Source organism: Urocampus carinirostris, chromosome 1 (assembly GCF_059441175.1).
Source record: "Urocampus carinirostris isolate Australia breed hairy pipefish chromosome 1, RoL_Ucar_1.0, whole genome shotgun sequence".
In the NCBI taxonomy this organism is placed as follows: Eukaryota; Metazoa; Chordata; class Actinopteri; order Syngnathiformes; family Syngnathidae; genus Urocampus; species Urocampus carinirostris.
In genome coordinates, this window is record NC_142349.1 from 53,089,152 (window position 1) to 53,103,969 (window position 14,818).

Here is a 14,818-nt window from a genome sequence, read left to right on the forward strand (position 1 = left end):
CGAATTGGAGGAGGGAACTTTTACAAGCACTGGTTTGACGCAGGATTCCGAAAAATCAGAGATCTTTTGTACGAGGTCAGACCGGGATTCTTGCCATTTCAGGCTTTCATTGACGAGATTGGTGCAACAGTAGACGAATGTAATGAAGAAAAAATCAGGAATGAGTACATGACAATAAAAAAAGCAGTTCCTAAAGAATGGTGGACAATTATAGAAAGAAATGAAAAGAAACAAGAGGAAGGTCCAATGAGAATAGAGATGAAGGACACAGGGACACCTTTTAGTGCTCTTGTTTTAAAAGACTTCTATTCTATTTTTAGAGGAATGGCTTTTATACAACCGAGAGCAAATTCTTATTGGGAAAAGATGTTTGTAGATTTTAACACAAAAGATGTGTGGAGAAACATCAGAACCGGTTTGAAATGCCCTTCGTTAGAAAATTTTGATTTCCTTTTAGCCCACAACTGTGTTTTTAATGAAATGAGACTTTTTAAGATGGGACTTGCGAGGGATGAAACATGCAAAATATGCAAGAAGGAGAAAGAGGGCTTAAAGCATATGTTCTTTAACTGTGAGGAACTGAAAAAACTGACCGCAGTGCTTAAGGAAATGACGAAAGGTTTTGGACAGAATGAACAGTATGTTGATGAAAATTGGGAGAAGATGTTTTTATTTGGGATGATACAAGGTAAAAAAGGAAAAAATAACCAGGCACTCAATATAGTTTTGTCAGTAGCTAGGCATACAGTGTGGGTAAGAAGAACGGTTTTGAAGAATAAAGGACGGAAACTGGATATATGCAAACTGTTTGAAAGCAAATTGAAAAGAATAATGGAAGCACTGTATGTCTATTTTAATAATAACGGAATTTTAGAGGTTTTTAACAAAATATTTGTTCTTACTAATCCTTTTGTGCAAATAACTTGGGAGGGTGTAAGAATAATTTTACCAGATGTGATGTAATCAATGTGCCTGTTTGTTTTTTAGAGGAACCGAAGCGTGAAGTAGCGAGGGGTCTCTGTACACTTAGAAAATAAAAGAAAAAAAAAAATCTCGTCCGATCTCGGAAGCTAAGCAGGGTCGGGCCTGGTTAGTACTTGGATGGGAGACCGCCTGGGAATACCAGGTGCTGTAAGCTTTTTACTTCCAGCAAGCTTTTTGGTATTTTTTCTGGCCTCGGAGCAGCCCCTTTTGGACGGATTTGCATTCTTTCACAACCTTTTTGCAAAACAAATAAATGAAGAATTACACACATATTAAACCATTGTTGTTTTATAATTTGCTACCCCTCTTGGCAAACAGTGGGGTTGCAACATCCGCGGTGTTGATTATAAATATTGAAAATTCACCCTCTTCTCTCGCTTACGGCCATACTACCCTGAACACGCCCGATCTCGTCCGATCTCGGAAGCTAAGCAGAGTCGGGCCTGGTTAGTACTCTGATGGGAGACCGCCTGGGAATACCAGGTGCTGTAAGCTTTTTACTTCCAGCAAACTTTTTGGTATTTTTTCTGGCCTCGGAGCAGCCCCTTTTGGACGGATTTGCATTCTTTCACAACCTTTTTGCAAAACAAATAAATGAAGAAATACGAACATATTAAACCATTGTTGTTTTATAATTTGCTACCCCTCTTGGCACACAGTGGAGTTGCAACTTCCGCGGTGTTGATTATAAATACTGAAAATCCACCCTCTTCTTTCGCTTACGGCCATACTACCCTGAACACGCCCACTTCCTGGTTTGTGTTTGTGAGTTGATGGCTGCAGTAGGGAGAGGAAGGCTCTCCCCATTCTTTGTTGGTTTTCTTATTTATTTGAAGGTTTATTTAAAAGTTTAAGTGATTTATTTATTTATTTATTTATTTATTTATTTATTTATTTATTTTCGTTTTTGCGTCCCCAGCAGACTTAGTTTCTGTCTGGGGAGCCTTTTTTTGGTTCTCTCTTTTTTGAACAAACAATGGACAGACCGCATGGCATCGAGTTTGGAGTGGAAGCGGGCAAGCGTGTTGTGGATTTGCCCCCAGGAACTGATGGATGTAGTGAAGTGAAACTGGACAATGGAAAACCGACAACGACAATGGACTGTGATTCAAACAAGGTATTTAAAAAGTTGCTAATTATGAATGAAACCGGACTGGATACAAGGAAAAAGAGTATAGACAATGATTTCAACAAGGTAGCTCGGCATGGAGGGAAAGAAAGTGAGGCGGATGGAAATAATATGAATGGATTAATTAACAAAACAACTGAAATGATTGTACAAGGACAGAATAATGATGCGGATAAAATGAACAATGGATTGGACATGAGGAGAAAGAAGGAATATAACATGCGTGATGGAGAAAAGAGAAATAAGCAAGAAACAAAAAAAGATATGGAGAATGTGAAAGGGCTAAGACAAAGAAAATATTTGGAAGAACTGACAATGCTTTTGGAAACAGAGGAGATTGAAAACATAACACCAATTGACTTAATTAAAGAAATCGAGAAGATGGTGGGTACGGGGAAGCTACTGGTACTACGGTCTACACAAAATAAACAATATGAAGCGACGTTGGAAAATGAGGAGGCATGTGAAATTTTAGATGGGGGTCTCTTATGCAAAGGGGTTCTAATTCAGACTAAAAGACTACAAGTTAACGAAGTTATGGTCTCCTTCCTACAACTGCCCCCATTCATAACAGATGAAGAGGTGTTGGAAAAGCTGCAGAGGTGGAGAGTGGACCCTGTCCTCCCATTGAGGCGGCGCTTCTACCCGGGCACGTCCGTTGAAGATGGAACAAGATTCATTAAAGTAAAATTCCCGAAAGATGTAGCCTCCCTGCCGTATTCCACTAGATTTGAAACTCCGAACGGTCCCCGGTACTGCCGGGTGATTCACGACCGGCAGGTGAAGATCTGCCGGTTGTGCATGAACCCTGGTCACGTGCTGCGGGAGTGTCCGGAGTTTACGTGCAGGGAGTGCTTACAGCAGGGTCACTATGCCCGGGAATGCGTCGCTCTCAGATGCCCTGATTGCTGCCGTGCATTCATACACTGTACATGCGTTTCTTCTGCTGAGGGAGAGGGAGAAGTAAGCAAGTTGGAGATAAACATGGTGGCATCAGAGGCGGGGGATGAGGGTCCCTCCCAGGAACCGACACCTGAAGAGGATCCCCCCTGTGCTCAGCCCCCCAGACAACAAGACTCAGAGCGCGAGGACTCAGGCATGGACATTGGGATTTTAACTGGAATAATTGGGGCTGAAACAATGGGGGAGAAGGGGCAGAGGGAGGAGGAGACCCAGACACACAAGGAACTAAATAAAGAAGAATCATTGGATGAAGTTGGAAAAGGAAAAATTAACCGTGACATTTCAAACAAGTGGGGCAATTTTACGACCAAAAGGAAAAGGTTGAAACCAAGTATTAACATAGACAAGGTATTACAAGCACAGGAGAGAAGAAGAAAGGCAAAACAAATAGAAATAACTGGAGGGAGATTTGAGGTTTTACAGGATGATGGTGGTACATAGTAATGGTTGGTTTTATGTTTCTTAAATATTTTGTTGGCTTGAATTATTTATTGCCATTTATTATTTTAATGGGGTGGAATTTTATTTCAATAAACATGAGGGGAGGGGCGAATCCCGAAAAATTACAGAAGTTAATCAGAGAGACTGAGAAAAATGATATTATTTTATTGCAAGAAACGAACTGGACAAGTGTGATAGCGGAGGATTTTAGAAAACGATGGGATGGGGAGGTTTTATTTAATAATTGTGAGGGAAGAGGTAGAGGAGTGGCTTTTTTAATTAAAAGGAATATGGTTGAGGAAGTAACAGAAATATATAATGATAAAAAAGGAAAAATACTAACTATAAGTGTTGGAGAAGGTAATGAGAAAATGAATGTTTGTAACATACATGCACCGAATGAAGAGAAAGAGAAAGTTGAATTTTTTATGAAATTAAAAGTTCTAATCGAGGCTTGGGGGGAAACTGTGGTTGCTGGGGATTTTAATATAGCACTACAGAAAGAAGATGTGGCAGATAATATAGTTTTTAGAGCAGAAAGGGGAAGAAAGGAACTAATACAGGTAATGGAAGAACTCGATTTAATAGATGTATGGAGAGAAAGGAATAAAGGAGTTAGAAAGTTTAGCAGAAGACAAATTGTTTTAGATGAAATTAAGCAAAGCAGAATTGATATTGTTTTGGCAAAAAGTAGTTTTATGGAGAATTTTAAAAGTATTTACTACAGAAGATGTAATTTTAGTGATCATGACTTTATTGTTTTTAATATAGATCTGAATAAAATAGAGAAGGGGCCGGGGGTATGGATTTTAAATACAAAAGTCTTAAAAGACAATTTTTATCAAATGGAAATAGAAAATATAATTGTGAACAGCATAAAGAACATGACAAAGTATGAAAGTAACTTGGGAATATGGTGGGACAATCTAAAGTATGATATTAAAAGACATTCGATTTTGTTTTGTAAAAAACTGAGAAGACAGGAAAGGGGGAGAGAAGAAAAGTTACGAAAAGAACTAGAAGAGGAACTAAAACAAAGTGATGGGAAAAATGAAAACACGAATAAAATTATGGAGATAGAAGATGAACTTAAAAAAATAGAAGAAGAGAAATTCCAGGGAGCTATGATAAGAAGTAGAGCGAAATATATGATTGAAGGCGAACGATGCACAAAGTTCTTTTTTGAACTAGAAAAAAACAGACAGAAAACGGAAGAAATTAAATGTATTAAAAATGGAGAAGGAAAGAGATTGACAGATAAGGACAATATTTTAAAGGAAATAAAAAGATTCTATACCAACTTATTTTCAAAACAAGGTGTGGAAGAGGGTGCAAAAGATTTTTTATTGAATAATATTAAGAGTAAAGTAAGTAAGGAAGATAAAACAATGTGCAATAGAGACATCAATAGTGAAGAAATAGAGAGAGCCATAGATGAGATGAAAAACGGCAGGAGTCCTGGTCTGGATGGCTTACCATGTGAATTTTACAAGGTTTTTAAAGGTTCTCTTGTTCCTGTTTTAAGACAAATGTATGAAGAAGTGTGGAAAGGAGGGGCTCTCAGCTCAAGGATGTCAAGAGGTTTAATTAAAATTATATATAAAAAGAAAGGGGACAGGGAAGAGCTGCAGAATTTTAGACCCATAAGCCTTTTAAATTGTGACTACAAGATTTTGGCGAAGATAATGGCAAACAGACTGAAGCGGGTCTTACCAACAGTCATCCAAACTAACCAGGCTTATGCGGTAATAGGCAGAGACATCTCAGACACAGTTAATGGTGTGAGGGACAAAGTCTGGTACATGGAGAAGGCAGGAGTCAGTGGCTTTTTAATTAATGCAGACTTAGAAAAAGCGTTTGATAGGGTAGAGCACGATTTTCTATTTGCGGTTTTAGAAAGATTTGATTTTGGAGAAAACATAATCCGGTGTCTGAGATGTCTCTACGCTGATGCCAAGAGTTGTGTCAAATGCAAAGGTTTTTTAACAGATTTTATTCCTTTAACCAGGTCAATAAGACAGGGCTGTCCACTATCAGCAATACTTTACTCTTTGGTTGCAGAACCTTTAGGACTTGCGATCAATGCTGACAATGGAATAAAAGGGGTAAAGATTGAAGGTTTTAAGAATTTTAACACAGAAACCAAAATTTATCAATATGCAGATGACACAACCCTAATTTTAAAAGATGAGCACAGCATTTTTAAAGCGTTGGATGCCATAGAAATATACAGCCGGGGTTCAGGAGCTCGGATGAATGTTGGCAAAACTGAGATTTTAAAATTAGGAAAGCAAACCGCCTTGTCAAGGACACTGCCTTTTAAAGAAGTAAAAGATAACCTTAAAATTCTGGGGGTGAGAATAGGACCAAATGAAAAAGAAACTACGAAACTGATGTGGGAGGAGACAATCGGGAAAATAAGAAATAGATTGGCATTTTGGAAAAGGAGAAGTCTTACTCTGAAGGGAAAAATTTTAGTTGTTTAATACACTGTTTTTATCCAAAATATGGAGTGTCCTTGGATCAGAGTGTTTGCCATTACCCACAGTTAAAACTCTGAAGCAGTATGTGACTGATTTTATTTGGGATGGTAAGCCAGCTAAAATAGCCTATGAGACTCTGATTGGAAGGGTGGAGGAGGGCGGTCTGGGATTGCTCGATCCATCCATAAGACTGAAGGCTTTAAGAATAAAAACTGTTAAAAATTTCATGAGGGAGGGAGACAAAGAATCGACACGAATTCTGGAATACTTTTTAGACAAAACTTTTAAAATGGGGCCTTCAGCCTTGTGGATGAAAACAAAAGAATATATGACAAACGGCATCCCAGACTTTTATAGGGAAGTTTTAAGGGCTTGGAGTGATTTTATAGGACATGTAGTTTTTAAACCGGAGGGAAAGGAAGAAATTTTAAATCAACCCTTGTTCTTAAATCCGAATTTACGAATTGGAGGAGGGAACTTTTACAAGCACTGGTTTGACGCAGGATTCCGAAAAATCAGAGATCTTTTGTACGAGGTCAGACCGGGATTCTTGCCATTTCAGGCTTTCATTGACGAGATTGGTGCAACAGTAGACGAATGAAATGAAGAAAAAATCAGGAATGAGTACATGACAATAAAAAAAGCAGTTCCTAAAGAATGGTGGACAATTATAGAAAGAAATGAAAAGAAACAAGAGGAAGGTCCAATGAGAATAGAGATGAAGGACACAGGGACACCTTTTAGTGCTCTTGTTTTAAAAGACTTCTATTCTGTTTTTAGAGAAATGGCTTTTATACAACCGAGAGCAAATTCTTATTGGGAAAAGATGTTTGTAGATTTTAACACAAAAGATGTGTGGAGAAACATCAGAACCGGTTTGAAATGCCCTTCGTTAGAAAATTTTGATTTCCTTTTAGCCCACAACTGTGTTTTTAATGAAATGAGACTTTTTAAGATGGGACTTGCGAGGGATGAAACATGCAAAATACAAAACTCAATTCCAATGAAGTTGGGAAAGTGTGTTAATTGCAAATAAAAATTGATCCAAGTAAATTGCAAATTCTTTTCAACCCATATTTAAATGAATGCACAGCAAAGACAACATATTTATTGTCTTCACTCATAAACTTTATTGTTTTGGGAGAAAATCATCAACTCTGTAATTTGATGACAGCAACACGTGCCAAAATAGTTGGGACAGGTGTCAATAACTACTCAGAAAGTGGATGAATGGAAATCAACCAACTATTTGCAGGTGAACAGATGAATTAGCAACAGGTGAGAGTTGTTACTGGGTATAAAAAAGGGAGACCCGAACAAGCTAAGTCATTCACATGCAAGGATGGGGCGAGGTTCACCTCTTTGTGAACAACTGCGTGAGCAAATTGTTGAACAGTTTAAAAACAACATTCCTCAAAGTACAATTGCAAGGAATTTAGGGATATCATCATCTACCGTCCATAATATTGTGAAAAGGTTCAGGGAATCTGGAGAAATCACTGTGCGTAAACGGCATGGCCGTAAACCATTATTGAATGCCCGTGACCTCCGAGCCCTCAAGCGGTACTGCATTAAGAACCGACATCAATGTGTAAAGGACATCACCACATGGGCTCAGGAACACTTTGGAAAACCACTGTCAGTCAATACAGTTCGACGCTATATCCGTAAGTGTGGGTTAAAACTTTATGTTGCAAAGCGTAAGCCATTCATCAACAACATCCAGAAACGCCGCAGGGTTCTCTGGGCCCGAGCCCATCTAAAATGGACTGATACAAAGTGGAAAAGTGTTCTGTGGTCTGATGAGTCAGTTTTCCAAATTGTGTTTGGAAATTGTGGACGTCGTGTCCTCCGGTCCAAAGAAGAACAGAACCACCCAGACTGTTATGCACGCAAAGTGCAAAAGCCAGCATCTGTGATGGTATGGGGGTGCATGAGTGGCCAAGGAATGGGTAACCTGCACATCTGTGAAGGCACCATTAATGCAGAAAAGTACATTCAGGTTTTGGAACAAAGTATGTTGCCATCCAAACAGAATCTTTACCATGGGCGCCCTTGCTTCTTCCAGCAGGATAATGCCAAGCCACACACTGCACGTCTCACGACAGCGTGGCTTCGTAGTAAGAGGGTGCGGGTGCTTGACTGGCCTGCCTGCAGTCCTGACCTGTCTCCCATTGAAAATGTGTGGCGCATTATAAAGCGCAGAATAAGACAAAGGAGACCCCGGACTGTTGAACAGCTGAAGCTGTACATAAAGCAAGAATGGGAAAGGATTCCACTATCAACGATTCAACAACTAGTCTCCTCACTTCCTAAACGTTTATTGAGTGTTATTAAAAGGAAAGGTGATGTAACACAATGGTGAAGAAGCCCCTTTCCCAACTACTTTGGCACTTGTTGCAATTATAAAATTCTAAGTTTATCATTATTTGCTTATGGAAATAAAGTTTATGAGTTTGAACATGGATAATCTTGTCTTTGTGGTGTATTCATTTAAATATGGGTTAGAAAAGGTTTGCAAGTCATTCTATTCTAATTTTACTGACATTTTAAACTTTTTCCCAACTTCAATGGAATTGACTTTTGTATGCAAGAAGGAGAAAGAGGGCTTAAAGCATATGTTCTTTAACTGTGAAGAACTGAAAAAACTGACCGCAGTGCTTAAGGAAATGACGAAAGGTTTTGGACAGAATGAGCAGTATGTTGATGAAAATTGGGAGAAGGTGTTTTTATTTGGGATGATACAAGGTAAAAAAGGAAAAAATAACCAGGCACTCAATATAGTTTTGTCAGTGGCTAGGCATACAGTGTGGGTAAGAAGAACGGTTTTGAAGAATAAAGGACGGAAACTGGATATATGCAAACTGTTTGAAAGCAAATTGAAAAGAATAATGGAAGCACTGTATGTCTATTTTAATAATAACGGAATTTTAGAGGTTTTTAACAAAATATTTGTTCTTACTAATCCTTTTGTGCAAATAACTTGGGAGGGTGTAAGAATAATTTTACCAGATGTGATGTAATCAATGTGCCTGTTTGAACTAACTAAATAATGTTTTTTTCTTGTGATAACGGCTGCCTGCACTGTAAATGTTTTACCTGAATGTTTTTAGGACAACCTTTGCAAAACGAGTATTGTAAATGTGTATTTTTATATGAATAAAGAAAAAAAAAAAAAAAAAAAAATCTCGTCCGATCTCGGAAGCTAAGCAGGGTCGGGCCTGGTTAGTACTTGGATGGGAGACCGCCTGGGAATACCAGGTGCTGTAAGCTTTTTACTTCCAGCAAACTTTTTGGTATTTTTTCTGGCCTCGGAGCAGCCCCTTTTGGACGGATTTGCATTCTTTCACAACCTGTTTGCAAAACAAATAAATGAAGAATTACGCACGTATTAAACCACTGTTGTTTTATAATTTGCTACCCCTCTTGGCAAACAGTGGGGTTGCAACTTCCGCGGTGTTGATTATAAATACTGAAAATTCACCCTCTTCTCTCGCTTACGGCCATACTACCCTGAACACGCCCGATCTCGTCCGATCTCGGAAGCTAAGCAGTGTCGGGCCTGGTTAGTACTTGGATGGGAGACCGCCTGGGAATACCAGGTGCTGTAAGCTTTTTACTTCCAGCAAACTTTTTGGTATTTTTTCTGGCCTCGGAGCAGCCCCTTTTGGACGGATTTGCATTCTTTCACAACCTGTTTGCAAAACAAATAAATGAAGAATTACACATATTAAACCCCTGTTGTTTTATAATTTGCTACCCCTCTTGGCAAACAGTGGGGTTGCAACATCCGCGGTGTTGATTATAAATACTGAAAATTCACCCTCTTCTCTCGCTTACGGCCATACTACCCTGAACACGCCCGATCTCGTCCGATCTCGGAAGCTAAGCAGAGTCGGGCCTGGTTAGTACTTGGATGGGAGACCGCCTGGGAATACCAGGTGCTGTAAGCTTTTTACTTCCAGCAAACTTTTTGGTATTTTTTCTGGCCTCGGAGCAGCCCCTTTTGGACGGATTTGCATTCTTTCACAACCTTTTTGCAAAACAAATAAATGAAGAAATACGAACATATTAAACCATTGTTGTTTTATAATTTGCTACCCCTCTTGGCACACAGTGGAGTTGCAACTTCCGCGGTGTTGATTATAAATACTGAAAATCCACCCTCTTCTTTCGCTTACGGCCATACTACCCTGAACACGCCCGATCTCGTCCGATCTCGGAAGCAAGCAGGGTCGGGCCTGGTTAGTACTTGGATGGGAGACCGCCTGGGAATACCAGGTGCTGTAAGCTTTTTACTTCCAGCAAACTTTTTGGTATTTTTTCTGGCCTCGGAGCAGCCCCTTTTGGACGGATTTGCATTCTTTCACAACCTGTTTGCAAAACAAATAAATGAAGAATTACACACATATTAAACCCCTGTTGTTTTATAAATGGCTACCCCTCTTGGCAAACAGTGGGGTTGCAACATCCGCGGTGTTGATTATAAATACTGAAAATTCACCCTCTTCTCTCGCTTACGGCCATACTACCCTGAACACGCCCGATCTCGTCCGATCTCGGAAGCTAAGCAGAGTCGGGCCTGGTTAGTACTTGGATGGGAGACCGCCTGGGAATACCAGGTGCTGTAAGATTTTTACTTCCAGCAAACTTTTTGGTATTTTTTCTGGCCTCGGAGCAGCCCCTTTTGGACGGATTTGCATTCTTTCACAACCTGTTTGCAAAACAAATAAATGAAGAAATACGCACATATTAAACCCCTGTTGTTCTATTAATGGCTACCCCTCTTGGCAAACAGTGGAGTTGCAACTTCCGCGGTGTTGATTATAAATACTGAAAATTCACCCTCTTCTTTCGCTTACGGCCATACTACCCTGAACACGCCCGATCTCGTCCGATCTCGGAAGCTAAGCAGGGTCGGGCCCGGTTAGTACTTGGATGGGAGACCGCCTGGGAATACCAGGTGCTGTAAGCTTTTTACTTCCAGCAAACTTTTTGGTATTTTTTCTGGCCTCGGAGCAGCCCCTTTTGGACGGATTTGCATTCTTTCACAACCTGTTTGCAAAACAAATAAATGAAGAATTACACACATATTAAACCACTGTTGTTTTATAATTTGCTACCCCTCTTGGCACACAGTGGAGTTGCAACTTCCGCGGTGTTGATTATAAATACTGAAAATTCACCCTCTTCTTTCGCTTACGGCCATACTACCCTGAACACGCCCGATCTCGTCCGATCTCGGAAGCTAAGCAGGGTCGGGCCTGGTTAGTACTTGGATGGGAGACCGCCTGGGAATACCAGGTGCTGTAAGCTTTTTACTTCCAGCAAGCTTTTTGGTATTTTTTCTGGCCTCGGAGCAGCCCCTTTTGGACGGATTTGCATTCTTTCACAACCTTTTTGCAAAACAAATAAATGAAGAATTACACACATATTAAACCACTGTTGTTTTATAATTTGCTACCCCTCTTGGCACACAGTGGCGTTGCAACTTCCGCGGTGTTGATTATAAATACTGAAAATTCACCCTCTTCTTTCGCTTACGGCCATACTACCCTGAACACTCCCGATCTCGTCCGATCTCGGAAGCTAAGCAGGGTCGGGCCTGGTTAGTACTTGGATGGGAGACCGCCTGGGAATACCAGGTGCTGTAAGTTTTTTACTTCCAGCAAACTTTTTGGTATTTTTTCTGGCCTCGGAGCAGCCCCTTTTGGACGGATTTGCATTCTTTCACAACCTTTTTGCAAAACAAATAATCGAAGAAATACGCACATATTAAACCCCTGTTGTTTTATAAATGGCTACCCCTCTTGGCAAACAGTGGCGTTGCAACTTCCGCGGTGTTGATTATAAATACTGAAAATTCACCCTCTTCTTTTGCCTACGGCCATACTACCCTGAACGCAACCACTTGCAGGTGTGTGATTGCGAGTAGACGGCTGCAGTAGGGAGAGAAAGGCTCTCCCCATTCTTTGTTTTTCTTACTTTGAAGGTTTATTTGAAAGTTTAAGTACTTTGATTTGTCTACTTTTTTCGTTTTTTGCGTCCCCAGCGGACTTGGTGTCTGTCTGGGGAGCCTTTTTGGGTTCTCTCCTTTTTTGAGAGGACAATGGACGGACAGCGTGGCGTCAATCAAGGAGTGGAGGCGAGCAGCCGAGTTGTAGATCTGCCTCCGGGGACTGATAGAAGGAATGAGGTGGCACTCGACAATGAGAAACCAACAACGTCGAAGAACTACGCTACAAACAAGGTATTTAAAAAGTCGAAAATTGTGAATGAAATCGGACTGGACACAAAGGAAAGGAGCATGGACAATGATTCTAACAAAGTAGCTCGATGTGAAGAGAAAGAAAGTGAGGCGGATGAGAATAATATGAACGGATCAATTAACAAAACAACTGAAATGATTGTACAAGGACAGAATAATGATGCGGATAAAATGAACAATGGATTGGACATGAGGAGAAAGAAGGAATATAACATGCGTGATGGAGAAAAGAGAAATAAGCAAGAAACAAAAAAAGATATGGAGAATGTGAAAGGGCTAAGACAAAGAAAATATTTGAAAGAACTGACAATGCTTTTGGAAACAGAGGAGATTGAAAACATAACACCAATTGACTTAATTAAAGAAAACAAGGGTTTAATATGTGCGTATTTCTTCATTTATTTGTTTTGCAAAAAGGTTGTGAAAGAATGCAAATCCGTCCAAAAGGGGCTGCTCCGAGGCCAGAAAAAATACTAAAAAAGTTTGCTGGAAGTAAAAAGCTTACAGCACCTGGTATTCCCAGGCGGTCTCCCATCCAAGTACTAACCAGGCCCGACCCTGCTTAGCTTCAGAGATCGGACGAGATTTTTTTTTTTTTTTTTTTTTTCTTTAATAAATAAATAACATACTGTACAAAACCATTGCTCATATACATTTGTTGTACATATGCACTGTAGGGAAGGGTTTAAGTGTACAGAGACCCCTCGCTACTTCACGCTTCGGTTCCTCTAAAAAACAAACAGGCACATTGATTACATCACATCTGGTAAAATTATTCTTACACCCTCCCAAGTTATTTGCACAAAAGGATTAGTAAGAACAAATATTTTGTTAAAAACCTCTAAAATTCCGTTATTATTAAAATAGACATACAGTGCTTCCATTATTCTTTTCAATTTGCTTTCAAACAGTTTGCATATATCCAGTTTCCGTCCTTTATTCTTCAAAACCGTTCTTCTTACCCACACTGTATGCCTAGCCACTGACAGAACTATATTGAGTGCCTGGTTATTTTTTCCTTTTTTACCTTGTATCATCCCAAATAAAAACATCTTCTCCCAATTTTCATCAACATACTGCTCATTCTGTCCAAAACCTTTCGTCATTTCCTTAAGCACTGCGGTCAGTTTTTTCAGTTCTTCACAGTTAAAGAACATATGCTTTAAGCCCTCTTTCTCCTTCTTGCATATTTTGCATGTTTCATCCCTCGCAAGTCCCATCTTAAAAAGTCTCATTTCATTAAAAACACAGTTGTGGGCTAAAAGGAAATCAAAATTTTCTAACGAAGGGCATTTCAAACCGGTTCTGATGTTTCTCCACACATCTTTTGTGTTAAAATCTACAAACATCTTTTCCCAATAAGAATTTGCTCTCGGTTGTATAAAAGCCATTTCTCTAAAAACAGAATAGAAGTCTTTTAAAACAAGAGCACTAAAAGGTGTCCCTGTGTCCTTCATCTCTATTCTCATTGGACCTTCCTCTTGTTTCTTTTCATTTCTTTCTATAATTGTCCACCATTCTTTAGGAACTGCTTTTTTTATTGTCATGTACTCATTCCTGATTTTTTCTTCATTACATTCGTCTACTGTTGCACCAATCTCGTCAATGAAAGCTTGAAATGGCAAGAATCCCGGTCTGACCTCGTGCAAAAGATCTCTGATTTTTCGGAATCCTGCGTCAAACCAGTGCTTGTAAAAGTTCCCTCCTCCAATTCGTAAATTCGGATTTAAGAACAAGGGTTGATTTAAAATTTCTTCCTTTCCCTCCGGTTTAAAAACTACATGTCCTATAAAATCACTCCAAGCCCTTAAAACTTCCCTATAAAAGTCTGGGATGCCGTTTGTCATATATTCTTTTGTTTTCATCCACAAGGCTGATGGCCCCATTTTAAAAGTTTTGTCTAAAAAATATTCCAGAATTCGTGTCGATTCTTTGTCTCCCTCCCTCATGAAATTTTTAACAGTTTTTATTCTTAAAGCCTTCAGTCTTATGGATGGGTCGAGCAATCCCAGACCGCCCTCCTCCACCCTTCCAATCAGAGTCTCATAGGCTATTTTAGCTGGCTTACCATCCCAAATAAAATCAGTCACATACTGCTTCAGAGTTTTAACTGTGGGTAATGGCAAACACACTGATCCAAGGACACTCCATATTTTGGATAAAAACAGTGTATTAACAACTAAAATTTTTCCCTTCAGAGTAAGACTTCTCCTTTTCCAAAATGCCAATCTATTTCTTATTTTCCCGATTGTCTCCTCCCACATCAGTTTCGTAGTTTCTTTTTCATTTGGCCCTATTCTCACCCCCAGAATTTTAAGGTTATCTTTTACTTCTTTAAAAGGCAGTGTCCTTGACAAGGCGGTTTGCTTTCCTAATTTTAAAATCTCAGTTTTGCCAACATTCATCCGAGCTCCTGAACCCCGGCTGTATATTTCTATGGCATCCAACGCTTTAAAAATGCTGTGCTCATCTTTTAAAATTAGGGTTGTGTCATCTGCATATTGATAAATTTTGGTTTCTGTGTTAAAATTCTTAAAACCTTCAATCTTT

General features: G+C 39.5%; 8 non-coding genes across 8 annotated transcripts; all 8 read left to right on the forward strand.

The window, feature by feature from the left end:
• Positions 1-1,360: 1,360 nt before the first annotated feature.
• LOC148375161 (5S ribosomal RNA) lies at positions 1,361-1,479 on the forward strand. Its single transcript, XR_015847754.1, has one exon. It is a non-coding gene; the product is annotated as a 5S ribosomal RNA (ribosomal RNA).
• Positions 1,480-9,495: 8,016 nt separating this feature from the next.
• On the forward strand, positions 9,496-9,614 carry LOC148375162 (5S ribosomal RNA). Its single transcript, XR_015847616.1, has one exon. It is a non-coding gene; the product is annotated as a 5S ribosomal RNA (ribosomal RNA).
• Positions 9,615-9,834: 220 nt separating this feature from the next.
• On the forward strand, positions 9,835-9,953 carry LOC148375163 (5S ribosomal RNA). Its single transcript, XR_015847523.1, has one exon. It is a non-coding gene; the product is annotated as a 5S ribosomal RNA (ribosomal RNA).
• Positions 9,954-10,175: 222 nt separating this feature from the next.
• LOC148375164 (5S ribosomal RNA) lies at positions 10,176-10,293 on the forward strand. Its single transcript, XR_015847996.1, has one exon. It is a non-coding gene; the product is annotated as a 5S ribosomal RNA (ribosomal RNA).
• A 222-nt stretch (positions 10,294-10,515) lies between these two features.
• LOC148375165 (5S ribosomal RNA) lies at positions 10,516-10,634 on the forward strand. The gene has a single exon (XR_015847903.1). It is a non-coding gene; the product is annotated as a 5S ribosomal RNA (ribosomal RNA).
• A 222-nt stretch (positions 10,635-10,856) lies between these two features.
• On the forward strand, positions 10,857-10,975 carry LOC148375166 (5S ribosomal RNA). Its single transcript, XR_015849407.1, has one exon. It is a non-coding gene; the product is annotated as a 5S ribosomal RNA (ribosomal RNA).
• Positions 10,976-11,197: 222 nt separating this feature from the next.
• LOC148375167 (5S ribosomal RNA) lies at positions 11,198-11,316 on the forward strand. The gene has a single exon (XR_015848127.1). It is a non-coding gene; the product is annotated as a 5S ribosomal RNA (ribosomal RNA).
• A 222-nt stretch (positions 11,317-11,538) lies between these two features.
• On the forward strand, positions 11,539-11,657 carry LOC148375168 (5S ribosomal RNA). Its single transcript, XR_015847404.1, has one exon. It is a non-coding gene; the product is annotated as a 5S ribosomal RNA (ribosomal RNA).
• The last annotated feature ends 3,161 nt before the right edge of the window (positions 11,658-14,818 follow it).